We start from the raw sequence: 21,616 nt of genomic DNA, 5'->3' as shown, positions 1-21,616 counted from the left end.
TCTAGGATTTAGTGCGTACCTGCCATTAGAACTCACATCGCATGAAGTCTAGGATATACTTACTTTTCATCACTTTTCAGGACTAGATTTTTCTAGAGGAAGTGCTAAGGATGGGTCTCTCCATTCTTTTCTTTGTGCAATTGACCTGTTTTCAGGAGCAGATTCCTGGTGCTCATCACCACTGCTAGCCCTGAGGACTGCCCCCGTCACCTCCCACAGTGGACGTGACCATGTGGTTTGGGGGGTGCTCACTGATGAAGCCCTAGTGCTCAGTACACAGCAGGGACCCCAGATCCTCTGCTGAATGAGGGAGGATGGGAGAGAGGGAAAGAGAGAGGGAGGAGGGAAGGGAGGTTGGAAGGGAGGCAGGATCTGGAGAGGGAGGGGAGAGAGGGAGGAGGGAAGGGAGGATGGGAGGGGTAGAAGGGAGGCAGGGAGGATGGGAGGGAGGGGTGGAGGGGAAGGAGAGAGAGGGGGGAATGAATGAGGGAGTGAATAAATGATGCAGGGAGGGAGGGAATAAAACCACAGAAGCTGGATCCATACCTTGGGAGCCATTATTTGGGGTAAGGTCCAAGGGCATCACAGCCCGGGCCCTGGATGGTGGCTCAGGACATGTCCGTCTGTCCTCCCAGTGCTGACCTTCCTTCTCCTTGGACCCGCTGTCATCCTGGATCCTCTCCCCCTCCTCCTCAAACAATTCTCAATGTTCCCAGGGGCAGGGTGGCAGGAGGGGGTCTCAGGAGGGGCTTCCCGGATCCTGTGCCCCAAACGACAATGTGACAGTAGCTGCAGGGCATTCTGTCATGAGGACTGGGACCGTGGATCCCATCCATCTCCTTGGGCATTAGTGCTGTTCCATTCCCTGCTCTCTCCAGCACCGCTGTGATGAACACTCCTGACAATACATCTGTGAAAAACCGAGCCAGAGTTTCCGGGGATGAGTCCGAGGCTGAGCATGCCAGGTGATGGGTGCACCTGTGGCCTGGGATGGGTGCTGCTCACTGTTCTCCCAGACAGGGGTGCCTGACACCGTTCTCTCCAGGGGACCTGCATTGGACCTCCGCTTCCTCACGTTCTCCCCAGACCAGACACCTGCCGGTCTGAGGGTGACCAGCGCTGCCTCCATAGGGTTTCCTTTGCCGGAGTCCTTACCCGGGAGCTCCACATCTCTCACACGTATTCCCGGCGTGCCTATCCTTCCGCCTTGCACTTACATGTGTTTGGTCTCCGTCCCTGTGGAACCCAGTGACCTGGAGCGTGGTTTGGACCAGAGTCAGGTGAAACCTTTCTCTGGCCTTGGGTTGTGAGCAGTGCCTTTGCCCTTTGTGGTGTGTCTTCCAGCTTTCTGCATTTCCCTGGTTTCTGTGTGGGCCACAGGAGGAACCAGCCGTTTCCTGTTTGGGGTCAGGCTGTGGTGTCCCAGCAGGAACAGGGGTCTCGGCCCCGAGATTGTGCCCATAATTCCTAAAGTGGCCTCTATGATTACATGTGATGTGTAATCCATCGGGGATTTCAATATCAAATAAGAGAAATTCTATGTCAAGTAAACACAGGAGAAATCAAGTCTCTTTTGAAAACAGGTGGGCAGACACAAAGGCCCTTACTGCGTGATTCCACTTATGGAATCATCCAGAACAGGTAAAAGAACAGAGAGAGAAAGCAGTGTAGGGGTTGCCAGGGTCTGAGCTGGGGGAGAAATGGGCAGGGAGGCCTTCTGGTTCGGGGACTCCTTTGGGGAATGAGATATTCTGTGGCAATGTTCTGGGGTGTGGTGGCACAGCATTGGGCATGTACTTAATGCTCATGACATGTTCAATTGAAAAGAAGTAATTTTATTTAAAACAAATAATAAACAGTATACAGAACATGAAAAGATAAAATAACAGTTAATATGAACCAGAGAGAAAGAACATCGGGGGAGGGGATGAAACACTGTGATGAGGCGTCAGGGTCCGGCAATGGAACTAAGGGGATGAAACACTCTGGCGAGGGGTCGGGGTCCGGTGATGGTACAAGGAGCTCTCCCTGCAGGGCTGTGGGCTCTGGATGTGGCTCTGGGAGCCCTGCAGGAGCAGGAGTACGGGCAGGGGTTAGGATAGGGGCAGGGATGGGTGTAAGAGCAGGGCCAGGGGCAGGGGCAGGGGCAGGGGCAGGGAGAGCGGCTCTGGCCGGGGCAGGAACTGTGGCAGGGGCTGGGGTAGGAGCAGGTGCCAGTTCTTCCTGGTCCATGCCAGGCTCTCCGTGGGCAGGTGCTTGGTTACCTGCCGGCTCCTGGTGTCCTCCTGAAGTCGCTGTAGGCACCACCCCTCCCCCCAGAGCTGCTGATGGAGTGGGAGCCAGCTCTAGCTCCTCAGAGGGTGGAGCAGCTGTGAAAAGAGAAAAGCTCACCTCTGTGCCTGCTCTCCATGGGCCTTTGCAGAGAGAGAGCCCAGCTCAGGGCCTCCCAGAGAAGCCACAGCCGGGAAGGAACCCTCACAGGGATGTCTCCCCGACTGCATTCCACCTGCTGTGTGCTCTGAGCCCAGTCTTGCTCCTGGCCCCAACCAGCCTCTGGGGACTCCTCCCTGTGGGGCCAGGAGCGACCCATTCCCACACACCACAAACACCCAGCCCCAGGCTTCTCACCCTCGGCCTTGGCCTCCGTGGGCTCTGGCTTCTGGACCACTGTCCGGTGGACAACCACCTGGGACAGTGGTCTGGGTGGTGTAGGAGGTCTTCCCTACAATCCCCAGCATCTGCTCCGGGGGACCCCTGTGGGGTCACCCCCTCTGTCGAGGAGATGGAGGGCGTGTCCAGCAGCCTCCTCTCCATGTCCTCCGTGGCCTTCTGCAAAGACAGGGACCGGTAGCCGGCCCCGAGGAATCACAGCCCTGCCCGGCCATTAGCACTGTCCTCCTGCCCAGTCCCCCTGCTGCTCCCAGATCAGACACACCTGTGTGTGCACAGCCCTGCACCCGGGATGCAGTGACCCATCCCTGCAGGGCTATCGGGATAAACTTTGGGCAGAAGGGGCAGCGCCCGCACACCCCATCCCACACAGCCAGCCTTGACCTTGAACATGACCTGCCCACTGGGTATCTGACCCTCATCAGCCTGCTCCTGCTCGGGGTGGCCCCACCCCGCATGACCCCTCTTTACACACACACTCACACACACACTCACATACAGACACACACCCCATCCACACACGTGCACTCATACACACACACACACACACAGGGAGGGCACCTGGGGCTACACAGGTCATCAGAGTGAGTGGGGCTGGGTGGCCGGCTCTGGGCCTCCTGGTGTCACCTTTCTGTGCTTCCGGCCAATGGCCAGAGGTGGTGGGGAGCCCTGACAGGAAATCCCCAGCGGGGGACAGCGTCTGCAGGGCGCGCTTTCTTCCGCCTGCAGCCTCCGGACCTCGGCAGGCAACATGCGAACATCTTGGTTTGAGGATCTCCAACAAAATGAGCTGGGCAGGGGGCTGTCTGTGGAATGTGGGTCCCTGGTTACCACGGTTCCAAATTCTGTTGGGCTCTGTTGTCAGGGAAGTGAAGTCACCACTGCCTGGGGTCCCCTTACCCAAATTCCTCCTCACACAAGAGCCCCCCGAGGGCCTCCCTCCCCCGCTGCTCAATGCTCACCCTCCCCCCATGCCCCATCCACACAGTGACACCCACACAGCCCACCCACAGCCCCCGGGAGGCCTGGGTGCAGCTGGTGTCTCTGCTGTGATGGCACAGAGCTGGGTTCAGACCTGGTTCCTGTGCGTGCCCAGAGCTGTGACCCTGGACAGACCCCGTGCCTCTCAGGGCCTCCCCAGGCTCCCCATCTGCACATCGGGGTATTCCAGCTTCTACTTCTAGGGACGCCATCAGGGGTAGGACCTCTACACATGTTCTGTGCCTGCTATCACAGGAGGCTGGGGCATACTTGGCAATGCAAGGATGAGCCAGGGGCTGGGCTTGGCATGGAACACAGCTCAGAGGGGCTTGAGTCTGCTCTGGGGACCAGGCAAAGCCACCCCCCTCCTGCCTGTGTCCCAGCCCCCGTGGGAAGGTAGTAATGAACTGATTCTGACCTTGTCCTCTCACAACACAGACTTCCAGGGGCTCCCGTTAGGGTTAGGCTCAGGTCCCTGGGCCTCATCTGTTCCCGTGTGCTGGGCCGTCCCCACAGTGGCCCCTGGCACCCCTGAGTCCTGGTCACACATCCCTGTGCAATCCACTCCCCTCCAGGGTGGATGGCCTGTGTGATGGCGCTCTCAGGAAAGGAATGGCACAAAATGCCGGGATGTCATTTCTAAGCGGATGGAGTCTGTGACTTCTACTGGTTCCCTCTGTCCTGTGTTCATTCTCTGTCTCCTTCTCTGTCTCTGTGTCTGTGTCTCTCACAGGAGCAGATCTGTGGGTTCCATGGGCGATGTGAGAAACCTCAGAAGCCTCCCTTGTCCCTGTTTCCCTCTCCGGTCCAGGTGCTCCATTCCTTCCTAAGGCCTCTTCACCCTGACCGGAGCAGTGATTCTGGATCCTCTTCCACATGGGGACCCTGAGGCTGCAACAAGTAGGGCCCTGATCTTGGTCTCCAGACTGGTGGCCCTGTGCTCTGCCACGTTCTGCGTACCCAGGTCCTCAGCCCCCCCAAGCCCCCAGTCTGTCCTCTGCTGAGAAGGACCTCGAGGGGGTAGAAAACATTTTCCCAAGACTGGGATCACAGGGGGTCGGGGATGGAGATCCAAGGCCAACAGGCTCTTCTACAAGCCTGTGGGACCCTTGGGACACTGCATCTCTGCAGCCCAAGTGACAGCAGAGGAGGCTGAGGCCTTTTGTGCCATAGCCCTCCGGACTTGGGGGAGGGTATCTCTTCCTACTCCCAAGTGCCCAGGGTGGTGGTGGACACCGGAACCCAGACCCTGTCTTTTCCCAGTTCCCTGGCAACCCCCTGGGCCCATTGGGGACCCCTGACCATCAGCCTGGCCTGTCTCCCCTCCCCATGCTCTGGATCTGGGTCCTTGCCAGGAGTCCTGATGCCCTGCCCCATGGCCCAGCTGTCTCCAACCTCTTTCTTCTTTCCCCCTCTTGTCACCTACCTCGCTGCCAGGGTGTCCTCCCCTTCTGACCCCAAGCTGGGCAGTCAGAGTGGTGTGTGGGGGTGGGTTTGCAGGTGCGCATGCCTCTACATGCCTGGGGATGCCAAGGTCATGTCCCCACATGGGACGGGGTGGGTAGCTATCCCCGAGGATCTGAGGGGCTCTCACCCCCAAAGCGAACCTCATGGGAGGGTTGGGGCTGGTCTAGGACTGGAGAGCAGCCCTGCTCCTTGGGCTCTGCAGCCCTCATTTGTCTTGGGCCAGTGCCTGCCTCTCTTGACCCAGGGTCCCAACTGTCCCTGAGGGTTGGACATGGAAACGCTTGAACGTGGCCCCTCCTCCAGGGGTAGGTGGGGGACAGGTGCACCAGCACACAAGCCTCCCCACCGAGAGGGCCAACCAGGTGTGTCATGGCCAGGTGTACAAAGGAGACCTGCAGGCAGCACCTGTACGGTGAACCAGCCCTGCAGCGCATGGACATGAGCCCCATGGCTCTGCACCTGACCGGTCCCCCACATCCCCTCACCACAGCCAACTGCTCTGTGGCCCCAAAGTCCACTGGGCCCCGCAATCACACCTACCCTGGGCGGCAGGCCTTAGGGTGCAAGGCCAGGTGGGTAGGACATCTGGGGACACACAGGTCATTGAATACCCCCCCCCACCCAGCTGGCCTGGAATGCAGACTCCCTCTCAGGGTCCAGCTAAGTGCAGGGCTGGGCCAGAGGACCTGGAGGCATCAGTGGAGGCCAACTCAGGACAGGGAGAAGATCAGTCTGCCCCTTCCCCTTCTCCTCTCCTCCTTCTGCCTTGTCTTCCTGGCAGGAGCTGGGACAGAGGTCCAGCCTCTCCCTGGCTGCAGCCCCGGCTGGAGTCAGAGGGGTGGGAAGGAGACCGGGGAGGAGGGCCCCACCAGCAGGATGCCCGAGTGTGAAGGGAGTCCTAACTGTAATGAGGGACCCCATGGGCATTCAGGGATTTCAGCCCTTTTTAGACATGCGCAGTGGCCCCAGGACTCGGCCCCTGCCCCATCCTTCACTCTCCACAAGGCGCTGCATCCTCCCCAGCCCAGTCCTGGTCCACAGCCAGTCCTCCCTCCAGACCCAGGGGCTCCACGGGCTGTGAAATCATTACAAGCTGGAACCGAACCATCCCTATGGGGCCTGGTTCCGGGTCCTACAGCCCCACAGTGAGTAGAGGTGAGGCCAGGCAGGAGCGGGGAGAGGGCAGAGTGGACTCTCCCTGGGTGCCATGGATCCCTGGTCAGTGCAGACCCTGTTGTGTGCTGGCCCCTAGGGCACCCAGATTCCAGCTCCCAGGCAGGCTCCGGGAGGGAGACCAGAGTGTGGCTCCTGCTAGCTCAGATGTGTCACTCTGTCCTGTAGCTACAGCCTGTCCCACCAGCTGAACTCCCCCTCCTAGTCAGCCAGCTCACCTTCAAGGTCAAGAACAGGCCATCATGAAGGTCAGGGGCCAGTGCGTGGCTGGTCAGGCAGGGGAGGGCTCACTTTCAACTCAGGGAGTCTCTGGCTGGTCTAGTAGGGGCTCTGGAGGGCTGGCTTTCCAGCTTCTCTGCTGACAAGCTCTAGGACTGGAGCCATTTACCTCCCCTCTCTGAGCCTCGCTCTCCTCCTCTGTGCAATGGGGTGATGCTGAATGATCCCTCCCATGGCAGGAACATGTGGAGTGCTGGTGATTGACGTAAGCTGGGCAGAGAGCCTGGATTGCAGAGTGCAGAGGGGGATGGTGAGCGGTGTCGGCAGTGAGCACTCCTTCCCCCAAAAGGATTCAGCTCTTCCATGCAGCAGCCAGGCCCCTGGCTGGGAGCCCAGGAGCAGTGGCCAACCACACTCCTGACACCAGGCCTCTGCGTGTGGCTCTTCCTCAGCACTGGGACACGGTGGGGACCCCGGGACATGGGGCCAGCTCCTCTCTCTGAGGGAAGGAGAACAAAGAAGACTTTCCTTGGGGTCCCCCAAGGCCACATAAGAGGGGAGGAGGTGACCCCAAACAGTACATTGAAATTCTGCTTCTGTTAGAACCTGAGACTTGGGCTTTGGTTATTTCACTTGCTGGGCTGACGAGATACACTTGTTCTCCATGACTCCTCCTCAGATGAAGAGCTCTTGCAGGTCCCGGGCATCCTGGACCTGGGGAGGGGAGAAGGGCCAGTCCCCTCCCTGGCTCCTGAAAGAGACCTGTCCTCCCAAAGGCAGGATGGTTTCGGGTCGTGATCCTGGGCTAGGGTTGGAGACAGCCTGTCACTGCTCCTGACTCTGGGGCTGAGTGGGCCTTTTTTAAGCATAGCAACACCCACCGAAGGTAGGGGCTTCAGAAAGAACACACTCCTGGACCCGGTCCTGCTCCAGGATGGTGGCTGCCTTCCCCAGCCCCAGAGAAAGAGGGATATCCTCTGCTTCTTTGGGCGTTGGTCCTCTGACCCATGAGCAAGCACTGAAAAGTTTCTAGCCCTCCTCTGGAAGTGCACCAGCCCTGAGTGGGCCAGTCACTGTCCACACACGAAGACGGACAACGTGCTAAGTAAGTGCAGGAGGTGATCCTGTTCAAATGGCCTGCGGGTCGGTGGGGCTTGCTGCTTCTGTGCCCTCCAGTGGGCCCCCTTTCCCTGGATGGAAATCCTCCTGGAGTCTCCTTTCTGCCCTTGGAGCTCCGTTCCTGCTGGTTTCAGGACCAAGGGACTCCAACTTAGCATTGTGCCCCCTGTCCTCAGGGATGGTGGTCATGGTCCATCAGGATCGTCTGGGAGGGTCCTCCAGATTCCTGTTCCCCCAGGCACAAGTGTGGTGGCAACAAGCCCCAGAGCCATCCTCCAACTTCAGCATTGTGCCCCATGTCCTCAGGGGGATGGTGGTAATGGTCCGTTATGATTGTCTGGGAGGGTCCTTCAGGTTCCTGCTCCCCTAGGCACAGATGCGGTAGCAAGAAGCCCCAGAGCCATCCCCCAATTTCAGCATTGTGCCCCATGTCCCCAGGGATGGTGCTAATGGTCCGTTGGGATTGTCTGAGAGGGCCCTCCAGGTTCCCGCTCCCCCCCAGGCACAGGTGTGGTGGCAAGAAACCCCAGAGCAGTCCTCCAACTTCAGCATTGTGCCCCATGTCCTCAGGGATGTTGGTAACGGTCCATCAGGATCATCTGGGAGGATCCTCCAGGTTCCTACTTCCCCAGGCACAGGTGCGGTGACAAGAAGCCCCAGAGTCATCCCCCAAATTCAGCATTGTGCCCCCGGGGATGCTGGTCATGGGCTGTCAAGATGGTACAGGAGGATCCTCCAGGTGGGGGCCTGGAGGCTGGAGTAAACCAGATCCCACTCAAGTTGCATGAGGAACAGATGAGTTGAGGTGTTCATTTGGAAGAGTAATTTCGCTTTTCCAAAAATGTCAAAGTCATTGGTCTACTTTAGAATGAAGATAATGACTACTTAAAAAACAAGTGTGTGTTTCCCCTTCTCCCAGAAATTGAGGCAGGTGTGCAGGCCATAGGTCGGAGGACCTACTTATCCCCACCTGACAGCACTTATCTGCTGTGGATCTAGGAGACTCAAGGTTTTGAACATCAGCCTGTGAGTCAGTGATGCAGCTTCACAGGATGTCAGTGTTCAGAGAAAGCAGCAGGTCCATTTGGCACAGTGTCATCTTCATGTCAGGACTGGAGGTCAAATTTCTCATGAACCCCAAACATCCTGGGGTTTCCTCTTTTCTCTAGTTGACCCATGGTTAGGGTTAGAGTTAGAGTACGGGTTAGGGTACGGGTTAGGGTATGGGTTAGGGTTAGGGTACGGGTTAGGGGTTAGGTTTAGGGTACGGGTTAGGGTACGGGTTAGGGTTAGGGTACGGGTTAGGGGTTAGGTTTAGGGTTAGGGTACGGGTTAGGGTACGGGTTAGGGTTAGGGTACGGGTTAGGGTACGGGTTAGGGTTAGGGTACGGGTTAGGGTTAGGGTACGATTTAGGGTTATGGTTTGGGTTAGGGTTAGGGAACACTGCCCTTCATGCAGGTGGAGGTGTGACCTCCTTTCACTCCTACAGGAAGGTGAAACCTCTTTTTTTTAAGATTGATTTATTTATTTGACAGAGAGAGAGACACAGCAAGAGAAGGAACACAAGCAGGGGGAGTGGGAGAGGGAGAAGCAGGCTTCCCGCAGAGCAGGGAGCCCGATGCGGGGCTCGATCCCAGGACCCTGGGACCATGAGCTGAGCCGAAGGCAGACACTTAACAACTGAGCCACCCAGGTGCCCCAGGAAGGTGAAACCTCTTAACATGCAGGGATGTGAGGTAAGCATTTGTCATCCTCCCGTCGTTGCGATGCCGTCCCCTGACAATCAGAAAAAATGAATCCTCAGGATATTCAGGTGTTTGTGGTGAGAAATCCTGACCCTCAGGTATAGGAGACACATCTTCCTGCATGTAGGTCCCAGAGAGGAGACCTGGAGACACTCAGGTAGGAGTGAGACCTGAGATCACAGACCCTGTGATACCTAGCAATGAATAGAAAGATGGGCTTTGTAGTCCTAAATTAGAGAAATTCAAAGTGGGTCTTTGAAAAGTGTGCTGATAAAATGTACTTGGAAAAGGGAAAGACAATTTGCCCTACACAGTGGTAATGATCGATTAATCTGGTGAGCCAGACACCCTGTGACCATTGACATGTTGCATCATCTTGACACAGAGGGACAGAACTGCCCCTCAACACATGATTTGGAACAGGAACTGTGGTTGCAGCTTGCATGAGGGGCAGACCCTGACACTGAACAAAACTGGATCCTCAGATGATACTGAACCTTCAAAGGGTAACTGGGAATGCAGATCCAGGCCTTAGGACAGAGGGAGGGCCTGCACATGAGCCCCCATCACCCGAGGGACGCAGAGGAGCCTGTACAGAAAGCTGGCATCTTGTTTCGGCCTGAACCGGTTAAGCTAATGGGCTCCTGCCTGGCCTGACTATTGGGGGGTTTGGGGGGATGTAGCCATGCTGATTGGTCCGGAGGTCACAGAGCTTTGTGAGGTCACTGGGCTTCCAGGCCAGGCTGGGGCAGGAGTATGATAGAGATGCTGCCAACTGCCATTCTGCTGGCCTTGGCAGTGTCTGTGGTTGCCAAAGATAACGCCACGTGTGAGTAAGTGTCAGGGACTCCTCCGGGGGGTGGAAAGAATGTCTTCTGAATAGCAAGCCCCACCCAGACTCCCTCTGTCCAGGGCTAGGCAGGAGGCCAAGCTTGGGCCTTAGTAGTCCCCGGGGTCTCACGGGTGTGACCCACATCCCCAACTCAGACCATCCTTGCTCCCAGCTTCATCAGCCGAGATACACCAGGGCTGACCTCTGGGCTCTTATGCCTCCTGTAGCACAGACGTTGGGGTCCTTCCATCACCTAGAGACTGACCTCACTGCCTCTTGCACATCAAGTCCCAATTTTTAGAAACCCCTTTCTTCCCACAGATACTGAGGTGCCCCACCTTTGGCTGACCCCAAAGACCCCAGGGTATTGTCATGGCATTCTTCTAAGGTCCCGCCTCCACCTTAGATTGTGACAGCACCCAAGGGACCCCCAAACTCTTGTTGCCTCTCCCCAGTTCCCAGAATTTCCACCCCTGGCCCCCGCTGTTCCCCACACCTGGGATCACTGGACCTGCCTTGGCTACTCTCCCTCGTCCTGCCACCATTTAACCCCACACTGCAGCCCCAAGACCCCTGTGGCTCTTTTCTTAGTCTCCCGCCCAAAATTGGCTCTAAAGACCTCAAGCCATTACACCTCTCTCTCTCCACCTCTAGCCTCCCCCTCTGCCTTGGGATCTCCCCTATTTCTAGGGCCCTTATCATCGGTCCTGCTTCCTTTGGCGCCTTCTTACTTCGCCTTGGGGCTACACCCACAAGACCCCAGAACCCATACTCCTCAAAACCAGTTCCTGAAGCCTGCAGCTTCCTGCTTCCCTACCGCCCTGACAGCGCCCCTCCTCAGCAGCTCCCCCTCGGACCCTCCACACTCCCGATTGCCCCACTTTGCTCAGCCCTCTAGCCCTGTTTCCCCATCGTGCAGGTGCGAGGACAGGCTGTGCCTCTTCTTGGTTTGAACTGTGCCCCTGGTCTATCCCCAGTACCCCCTGTGGGTTACGGTTCAGGCAGAACCCACCGGGAAGTGGCCATATCGCCAGAGGGCAGGATGCAAAATCGGGGCCTGGCCCTGGATGGTCAGCCTCCAGGTATTCATGTCCCATAATAACCGAAGGTACTATGCGTGCAGAGGCACCTTGCTGAACTCCCATTGGCTGCTTACGGCTGCCCACAGCTTATTCTCCAATAATTACATGTGGGAGCGTGTGGAGGGAGGTCTTCAGAAAGGCTCTTCCCAGAAATGGACATTCTCCAGGGCTCTCTGTGCGCAGTCTCCCTGGGGCTCTGGGCCTTGTGGCAACCAGACCGAGAGTGGGTGGGCCCAGGCCCTTGCTGAGGGAGGGCTCTGAGGATCATGGTCACCAGAGGTTTCTGTCAAGCCCGTCCTTTCTGAGGATGACCTGGCTTGCCTCTGTGACCACAGAAATGTATATGACTGGAGACTGATTTTTGGAGCAAGGGAATTTACGTATGGGAACGATAAGGCAGCGAAGCCACCTCAACAGGAGAGAGATGTCGAGAAAATCATCATTCATGAGAAATACATCCCCAGTTTATAGCAAAATGACATCGCTCTCATGAAGATCACCCCTCCCGTTCCCTGTGGGCAATTCATCGGAACGGGCTGCCTGACCCAATTTAGGGCAGGCCCACCTGGAGTTCCCCAGGCCTGCTGGGTGGCTGGCTGGGGATTCTTGAAAGAGAAAGGTGAGTACGGGAGGGGCTCTCACAGGGGTAGGGGCACTGCTGGTCATTCCCTCAGTGGTCTCTGAAGGGCAGGGCCATATGTGGTGCCTAGTGGTGATGTCCACCAGAATGCGGGATACTGTCCCATTTTAGATCAGGAGAAACTGGCAGCTGAGTCCCCTGTCCACAACCTCACCACTGATGGCTCGTGTGGTCGCTGGGTGGAAGGGTGCATGCAGCCCCAGGAGAACCTGGACATTTTTCGAATGGGGTATGGGCTGTGGCTCTATCTGGGGCCTGGAACCCCAGTTGCTAACTTCTGGAAATGGGGGACTGTCCCTTGACACGGCACTTGGAGAAGAGCTCGAGATGGGGTTTTGTGGTGGCGGGCCAACTCCTCTCCTCTCTGGACATCCATTTCCCCATCTGCGAGTGCAAGGGCCATGTCACGTGGTCTCTGAGCTCTGAGACCCCAGAGCCCAGCCCTCTAGACCTCAGTGAACCTCTGCTCCCCACCCTCACGGGAAACAATGCGAGAATCCACCCTCCCCATCCAAGTGACTTCGTATTCTCTGCAGAGAGGGGACAGGGTTCTTGGCAGGCCAGCAGTGGGCAGCAAGGTTTTGACGAGTAGGTTAGGCCTTTCAGCTTTCCACAGGTGACCACATGAACTTTATACCCAGTCACATTGGGGATGAGAAGAGAGACTGAAAGCTCTTTTGTCCCTTGATAATGGAAAACTGAGGGCTCCTAATTCAAGGCACTTCAGTCATTTGGGGTTCAAAACTCAGCATTTTCTGCTGACAAAACCCTGGTAGTTTCAGTATGCTTCCTGTAACTCTTCTTCCCTCTCTCAAGGCTGCCCCCCTTCTCTGATTGGGTTGCTTCTCCTCCCGGGCACCCCTGTTTTCTCTGGCCTCTGCTGGCCCTTCCCTCCCTGACCTGGGGTTTCAACCTCTGTCTGCCTATTGATGTCCATAGCTCTGCTGAGGCCTCTAGAGCATTCTTCTTCTCCCAACCTCCTGGCCTACCCTGCTCTGCCCACCCACCCAAACATGTGTGCAGTGTCCCAGGGTTCTTGGAGTCCCTGGGGGGGGGGGCTGATCTCAGGGTTCCCATCTACAAACCACCCCTGCCACCACCTTTGCTGTCCTATTTCTCAAAAGGATTATAGGCTCCCAGCTACACCCTGGACATCACACAGGCCTCTTTTTTTCTAGAATCCTCCTCAACTTAGTGGGATTTCTACCATCTTCTGGTGAATCCAACCCCACTGGTAAGACCACGTCTTAAAGAAATCCCCAGCCTCCAAATTTCTGTGACATTCTTGCAGACCTTCCTTTTTCTACCTCCTCCTTGAGGCCATATGTTTCTGGGGTAGTCCTCCTTTTCTATTGAATTTCAAGTTCTTGTGGACTTTTCAGCATTTAAAGCCAAGGTGTTGGGATTGAGAAAACCCTCTTCTCTTCCAGGTCATCTGGCTCTTCCATAGATCTAAAAGGTCACCGTAAGCGACCAAGCTTGTTGTGGTGGTCATTTCCATGTCACCCCTGCCGTGGGAACAGTGCAAGGACAAAACTAAGCCTGCTTGGGTGGTGTTCAAAGTTGACCTGAAGGGCCTGGAGACACAGTCCAAGACACACAAACACAGTCTGAATGCTGTGTGCCTAGCTCCATCCATTTGCTCCACTTGGTTCTGGCTTCCCACTTGGCCTCCACTGCCATGTTCCAAGTGTGATCCGCCACCTCTCCACCCGGATGCAGGCGATGTCAGACCCACCCACCTGGCTGTGGCTGGGCTGTGGGTGCGGCCGTGGTGGGGGGAGGCCACTTGATGAAGAGGGGATAGCTGCCCCTATAGCCAGGTGTGAGGTTGGCTGATGGAATCATAGCCTGGGCTGGGCCTTTCTTAACCCAAAGATCATGATGGAGCCTCTGGGGCTGTACAGGATGTTCTGACCTGCCTTCCGGTTATTCCAACCACCCATGCCCCTGACAGATCTGTGTGTGTGGAGGCCATCCTGCAGCTCCTCCTTCTCTGTAACTTCAAAACGGATGGGAGGCATGTGGGGAGGACTCATCTGCCCAGCTCCAGCAGATCCTGTCCAGAACTGCGCTGACGTGTTTAACGGGGGATAAGAAGCAATGAGGGGGACTTAGAGCCGTACTGTGGGGAAATGAAATGTGTGTCCTGGATTTGAGTGTAGAGAGGAAAACCTTGGTCTGAATCCAAGACACACCATATCCCTACCAGCATGTTTGGGCATGTGGTGCTCCAAGCTCTTGATTGGAGGCAAGGTCAGTCACAGCGCTTAACACAGGGGGTCACTGTGGGGTGTAAATGAGGTGACACATCCTGGCTGTAGCTGTGAATAATCATCTGGCATCAACACACATTCCTGCAGCCACATCTGCTCATCCTCCATGCACTGCCCATTCTCTTCACCTGCATATGCCTCCAACACCCCACATCCTTCACAAGTGTCTGAGGAGAGGCCAGGGGCATTGTCCTTCATGGATTTTAGGTTGAAGTAGAGCATTTCAGGATGATGGGGGTTCCGTGGAGGGAGGAGGCAGGTCTTTCCCAAAACATGTCTTCTGTGATCGCTGACCACCGAGCCGCCTGGCTGTAGCCTACAGGATCGCACCTACACTGCAGGAGGCCCATGGGAACCTCATCGACCTCGACTTTGTAACTCCACCCAGTGGTACAATGGGCGCATTTGTTCAACCAATGTGTGTGCAGGGTACCCTGAAGGCAAGATCGACACCTGCCAGGTATCTTCCCTCCAGGCGCCCCTTTCCCTGTCAACACATCTTTTGTGAATCCCTGAACTCCACTCACTCCAGCGCCCTGCTTCAGTGACCCTTTCCCTGGTCTCATCTTGTAGCAGTGAGGATGGGAGGTGATACCTGGGGCCCCTACAAAGAACCAGTCACCACCACACAGAGCGCTTTATCCCACCGTGACACAGAGATCATACCACCCGAACACCACCCTGGAAGAGAATGCTTACCTCTCCTCACGAGAATACAAAACCTTCAAATCCACTTGTACACACATGCCCATGCATGCATAAAGCCTCATACGTGGACTCATGGATCGCTGATCTTCCCTCCTCACTGCAAGAAGACCCATGACAATTCATCCTCTTCTCACATCCACCTGAAGCTGTTGATACCAACTCAAGGTTTACCACCACCACTTGTGTTCATGGCAGCAAGAAGCCATGTGACTGAAGAAACTGTCCTTCCAGAGCCTATGGCCCTTCTGGGCAGGGGAAATGTGGCTCAGACAGAGAGTGACTTCTGTGTCCTTCTGGGCAGGGGGACAGCAGCGGGCCTCTCATGTGCAGAGACAACGTGGCAAACACCTATGTGGTCGTGGGAGTCACAAGCTGGGGGTGGCTGTGCCTGAACTAAGCGCCCCGGAGTCTCCTGCCCATGTATATGCCCTTCCACAAAGTGAAATCAAGGTCCAGATAGCTTTACTGGCAAAGTCTACCATGCAAGGAAGAAATAATATGAATTTTACACTAAGTCTTCCCAATAGCTTAAACATGGAACACACTTCCCAATTAATTTTATGTAGCCAGCATTATCCTGATAGTGAGACTAACACAAAGATGTTGCAGGAAAATGAAACTACAGACCGATATTCTTCATGAACATAAACACACCGGTTTATTTTTAATTTTAGCAAATGAAATCCAGTAAGATATGAAAAGGGTAATACACTATAATAATAGTGGAGTTTATTCCAGGAATGTAATGTTTATTAAACATTCAAAAATTGGGGCGCCTGGGTGGCTCAGTCAGTTAAGCATCTGCCTCAAGTCATGATCCCAGGGTCCTGGAATCGAGCCCCACGTGGGGCTCCCTGCTCAATGGGGAGCCTGCTTCTCCCTCTTCCCCTTCCCCTGCTTGTGCTCTCTCTGTCAAATCAGTCAATAAAATCTTAAAAAAGAAAAGAGTTAAACATTCAAAAATTATTCAGTATATGCAAGAAGTGAAGGATAAAATGAACCCTGTGGTACTGGATATGGGTTGGAAACAGCAGTATGAACTCCTGTTTAATATATATGCAGATGGATAGATACAGAATCAGTACAGGCATGCATGTACACGTGGGTTAGGATACATGCCTGCATTGCCTCGTTTTGTCTTATCTACCTCAGGGGGCCTAAAATCAATCACATCTCAGGAGCAACAAGCATGCCTTGTGTCTAGATCTTGGTTTCCAATTAACATTCTCCAATGAAAGGAACTAGGTCATCTTAGAGAAATGCAGGACTGAGTTAGGGAAAATACAAGCCTGGAGCATTTTATAATATGAAAGTAAAGATATATTTAAATAAATGATAGGGTCACATGAAACAGACACAGTAGCCATGTGAAAGCACTCCCAATGGCCAAAGGTAGAACAATGTAAACAACAAATTAAATAATACAGTATTGGAATATCATCCAAAGTATCAAATATATGTGAGTCTATACTGCAAAAATAATAAATAGTGGGAAAGAGGCAAATACTCCCTACAGAAGAATTATAATTTTTTTAAGATTTATCTATTTATTTTAGAGAGAGAGAGCACAAGTGGGAGGGGCAGAGGGAGAGAATCCTCAGGCAGACTCCCCTCTGAGCACAGAGCCTGACAAGGTGCCCGAATCCACGACCCTGAGATCACGAACTGAGCCCATACCAAGAGTCGGACGCCCAACCAACTGCACCACCCAGGCGCCCCAGAAGAATTCTAAGTAGTATATGTAGATACTACACCTCACAGGAGCTGACACTTCATCAACACCACCCCCTAGTGTGCGCTAGACAGAGCAACTCAATTTCAAAGAATAAAGGATGGAGAGGGAACTGTGAATAAACCTGGAAAACACTACCCTGCCCAAGGGGCCAAGGTTTAGTTTCATCCCTGATGTCATGTGTACGCCATGGACTCCCCCATAGGAGTGAGGAGAAGGGTACTTCATCTCCATGGAATTCTTTGAAAAACTCATAATCTCAATAACCATGAGAAAACCATAAAACAATTCATATTAAGCGACATTCTACAACACATCTAATCAGTATTCCTCAAAACTGTCAAGGCCATATAAAGGCAAAGGAACACTGAGCAACTATCACAGACCACAAGAGATTAACGAGACTTGAAACATAGAAAGAATGTGGTACCCTGGATCGGACCTTGGAACAGGAAAATGACGATCATGGAAAAACTGGAAAAATATTAATAAACTCTGGAGTTTAGCTAATAATAATGTACAAATGTTGATTTATTAATTTTGACATACATACCTTGGTAATATAAGATTTAACGACAGGGGAACCTATCAACTGTCGAACCCAGGGGAACCTATCAACTGTTTCAACACAGTTGAAACTGGGTGAAGGGCATGTGGGAACTCTGTACAACTTTGCAACTTTACTGTAAATCTAAAATTCTGAAATAAAAGTTTATTTAGAAAAAGAGGTCAGTATAATTCACCAGATTAACAAAATAAAACAGAAAAACTCCCTGACCACTTCAATAGATGCAGAAAATTTTCTGACAAAATCCAACACTCATTCTTGATATTGAAAAGATAAATAAAAATATCCTAACAAAGTAGGGGTAGAAGGGAATATCCTCAACCTAATAAAGGATATCTGTGAAGAAAAATCATGCTCAACACTTAACTTCACTACTAACATCGTACTTAGGGATGAAAGGCTTAATTATATGCCCTTCAGATCAGACACAAGACAAGTATTCCACTCTCAACCCTGCAGTCAACATTGCTCTGAAGGTCTGGCCAATTGAAGAAGGCAGGAAGGAAAAGAGGAAGGATGAAGGCAGACGGGCATCCAGTTTGGGAAAAAATTATATAAAACCCTCTTATTCACAGATGACTTGCTTTTCTATATAGAAACCCAAAGGGATCTACAAAAAGCCTACTAGAGATGGAAAACAGACACATGAAAATATGCTCTATATCACTAATGACCAGGGAAATGCAAATCAAAACCATAATGAAATGTCACCTCACACCTGTCCGAATACTTAAAATCAGAAAGACAAGAAATAACAAGTTTTGGCAAGGATGTGGAGAAAAGGGAACCTTTGTGCACTGTGGGTGCGAATGTAAATTGGTATACTGTGGAAACTAGTACAGACATTCCTCAAAAAATTAGAAATAACATGTGATCCAGTAATTCCACTACTGGGTATTTACCTGAAGAAAACAAAAAGATATGCCCCCCCCCATGTTTATTGCAGCTTTATTTACAATAGCCAGGATATGGAAGCACCACAAGTGTCCACTGACTGATGAATGGATAAAGACATGGTGTATAAACACATTGGAATGTTATTCTGCCATAAAAAGTAATGGGATCTTGACATCTGCAACAACATGGATGGACGTAGAAGGTATTATGCTAAGTGAAATAAGTCAGAGAAAGACAAATAACATATGATGTCACTTACATGTGGAATCAAAAACAAAAGGCAGAAACAGACCCATAAATACAGAGAGCGAACTGATGGTTGCCAGAGGGGTGGGGGTAGGAGGCAGGGCAAAATGAGTGAAGAGAAGTGGGAGATACAGGCTTCCAGTTATGGGATAAGTAAGTCATGGGGATGAAAGGTACAGCACAGCGAATACAGTCAGTGATACTGTGATAGTATCACATGGCGAGAGGTGGCAGCTACACTTGTGATGAGCACAACATACAGACTTGTCGATTCACTTTGTTGTCCACCTGAAACTAATGTAACATTGTGTCAGCGATACTTCAATAATTAAAGGCTGTTAGAGGGACACCTGGAAGGCTCAGTTGGTTAAGCGTCCCACTCTTGATCTCAGCTCAGGTCTTGATCTCAGGGTCATGAGTTCAAGCCCCACATTGGGCTCCATGCTGGGCATGGAGCTTACTTAAAAAAAAAAAAGTCTGCTAGAATCAATAAGTGAGTTCACCAAGGTTTCAGGATGCATAATTAATACACAGAAAATAATTATATCTGTATATACTAGCAATGAATAGTTGAAAATTGAAATTAAATAACATTTATAATAATATCAAAAGATGAAATCCTTAGGAATAATTTTGACAAAATATTGAAAAATGACCTGCACACTTAGACTAAAACATTGCCAGGGGAAATTAAACAAGTCTTAAATAAATTTTTTTGGAAAGATACACTGCGTTAATAGTTCAGAGGACTCGATATTGTTGAGATGTCATGTCTCCTCAAATTGATCTATAGAATTGGGCCTCCTGTCTGGCTCAGTCAGTACAGCGTGTGACTCTTGACCTTGAGGTAGTAAGTTCGAGCCCCATGTTGATTACTTAAAATAAAAAATCTTTTTTTAAAAAAATTATCTATAGATTCAACACAATCACAATAAAAGTTCCAGCAGGATTTGTTTTATAAATCAATAAGGTGATTCTAAAATTCACATGGAAATGCTAAGGACCTAAAATAGCCGAAACGGCTTTGAAAAAACATTTGAAAGATGTACACTACCTAATTTCAAGACCTCTTGTAAGCTGTACATAGTAAGATAGTGTGGAAATAGTGTCAAGTAAACTCGTTCAAAGGAACAAAACAGAGCTCAAAAGTAGAACCATACATATGAGGACAACTGATTTTCTTCAGAGATATGAAGCCACAGTAGAGAAAGAAGAGTCTTTTCAACAACTAGATATACACATACAGAAAAACGAGCATCAATCCATAGTTTACCATAAATAAAAATTAACTCAAAGGGACCATAGACCTAAATGTAAAACCTAAGACTCTCAAACTTCTAGAAGTAAACATCAAAGAAAATCTTTGAGACCTTACGTTAAGCAAAAATTTCTTAGATACGACACCAAAAGAATGATCTACAAAAGAACACATTAATTGAACTTAATCAAAATGCAAAAAGACATTATTTAGAGAATTAAAAAAAGCCATAGACTGGGAGAAAATATTTACAAAGCATATATCTGATAGAGGACTTATTTTCGGTATATAAAAAGAACTCTCAAAACTCTAAAATAAAAAGACAATGAAAAATTTTAAAAAGGCAAAAGATTTAAACAGACCACCAGAGAAGATATGTCAATGGCAGTCGGCACATGAAAATATGCTTAACATCACTAGCCTTTAGGGAAATGCACATGGAAACCACAGGATTTCCAGGTTGGTGAGCTCATGGCAGTGCTGGGAGGGTGGGGGTCTTGAGAGAACGCGAAGCTCCACAGCCATTCCCCCACATACTTTGCCCTATTCATCTCTTCCATCTGTCTCTTCCTGGATTGTATCCTTTTAACTAAACAACTAAACAACCCCAAACAAAAGAGCAAATTGTCTACGGTTAAATGCCCAAAGCCTGAAGGAGGAGATTCAGTGCTGGAACTTTCTGTGAGCCTGGCAGAGACAACAATGCCCAGATAGTGCTAGCCACAGATCCTGATGGCAGCGACCACTTCGGGAGACTGGCCACGGGAACGCTGTCACATCAGCAGCTTGGCTAGGGGATGGACATTGGACGGGATGGTCAGGGAGGTCTCTGGTGCAACCTGATGACTGCAGCAAGATACAAGGAGGGAGTAAGCCCTAGGAGTTTTTATCCCACGGAAAACATGTCTCTCCTTTCTTTTCTTGTCTTTTCTTTTTGTTGTATCCATATTGAGAAGACGGATGTTGGCTGAATCTACTGTGGTGATCATTTCACAATCAATATAAATCAAACCACCCTGCTGCACACCTTAAACTTATACAGCAATGTATATCAATTATTTCTCAATAAAATTGGAGGGGAACAGGATGGGGCGCCTGGGTGGCTCAGTCAGTTAAACGTCTGCCTTTGACTCAGGTCATGATCCCAGGGTTCCGGGATCGAGCCCCGCATCGTCAGCTCCATCCTCTGGGGGGAGTCTGCTTCTCCCTCTCCTTCTGCCCCCCCCCCCTCAGCCCCATCATGCTCTCTCTGTCTCCCGCTCTCAAATAAAATCTTAAAAAAAAAAAACTAGCAGGGGGACAAAGGCCTCCTGGAAAATGGGAAAGAAGTCCTTTTGCATTTGAAGAGTTCGTTGGTTTTCTGTGTGGAACTTCCCTTTGCATAATGATGAGTTGAGTACTGCCGCTGTTGTTCTGAGATGGTCTTACTTAGAAACCATGAATGTAACATTGAAAGAGCAACTGATTACGATTCATGAAAAATATGGTTATCATATTTCAAAGATTTCTTATTTCTTGTGTTGTGATCCAACTAACATCAAAAGTGTATTTGAAAGGCTTCACAGGTTTTATTCTCCAAAAGAATATCCAAAATTTATGGGATACTTGTTGTGTTGCATATACAGGACATTACCACTGGATATGACGGCGGCAAGCCTAATCAGAAATCAGTGTTGCCTGTGAGTAAAAACAGCAGAGTGATTACATCCCCTTCTCAAAATGGCTGTGTTGGTGGTCCTTGGACGAGCAGCACGGAACCAAAGACAAAGTACTCTGCAGAGACGTGAGTACTCCCTGACCCGGAGATGGGAATCACAGAGCCTTATTGGAAGAAGAATTGAAGAAGCTCATTTAAGCTCGGATTTAAAATTGGTTTGGGCCCAGTTAAGGATGAAACAGAACAACCAAGAGAACTATGCATTGAATTCGTGTGAACATTCTCTACCTCATCTGGGCAAATATTTTCCTTTTATTTCCTTTCTTTCTGGTCAGCTGACTAAAC

General features: G+C 51.5%; 1 pseudogene; it reads left to right on the top strand.

The window, feature by feature from the left end:
- Positions 1-15,356, top strand: part of LOC148162938 (acrosin-like) — a 111,307-nt pseudogene extending 95,951 nt beyond the window's left edge.
- The last annotated feature ends 6,260 nt before the right edge of the window (positions 15,357-21,616 follow it).

This window comes from Eumetopias jubatus, unplaced genomic scaffold, assembly GCF_037043125.1.
Source record: "Eumetopias jubatus isolate StellerSeaLion01/CBP00866 unplaced genomic scaffold, mEumJub1_p1.0 scaffold_12, whole genome shotgun sequence".
In the NCBI taxonomy this organism is placed as follows: Eukaryota; Metazoa; Chordata; class Mammalia; order Carnivora; family Otariidae; genus Eumetopias; species Eumetopias jubatus.
Note: the sequence above shows the minus strand (reverse complement) of the source record. Positions and strands in the feature narration are given on the sequence as shown.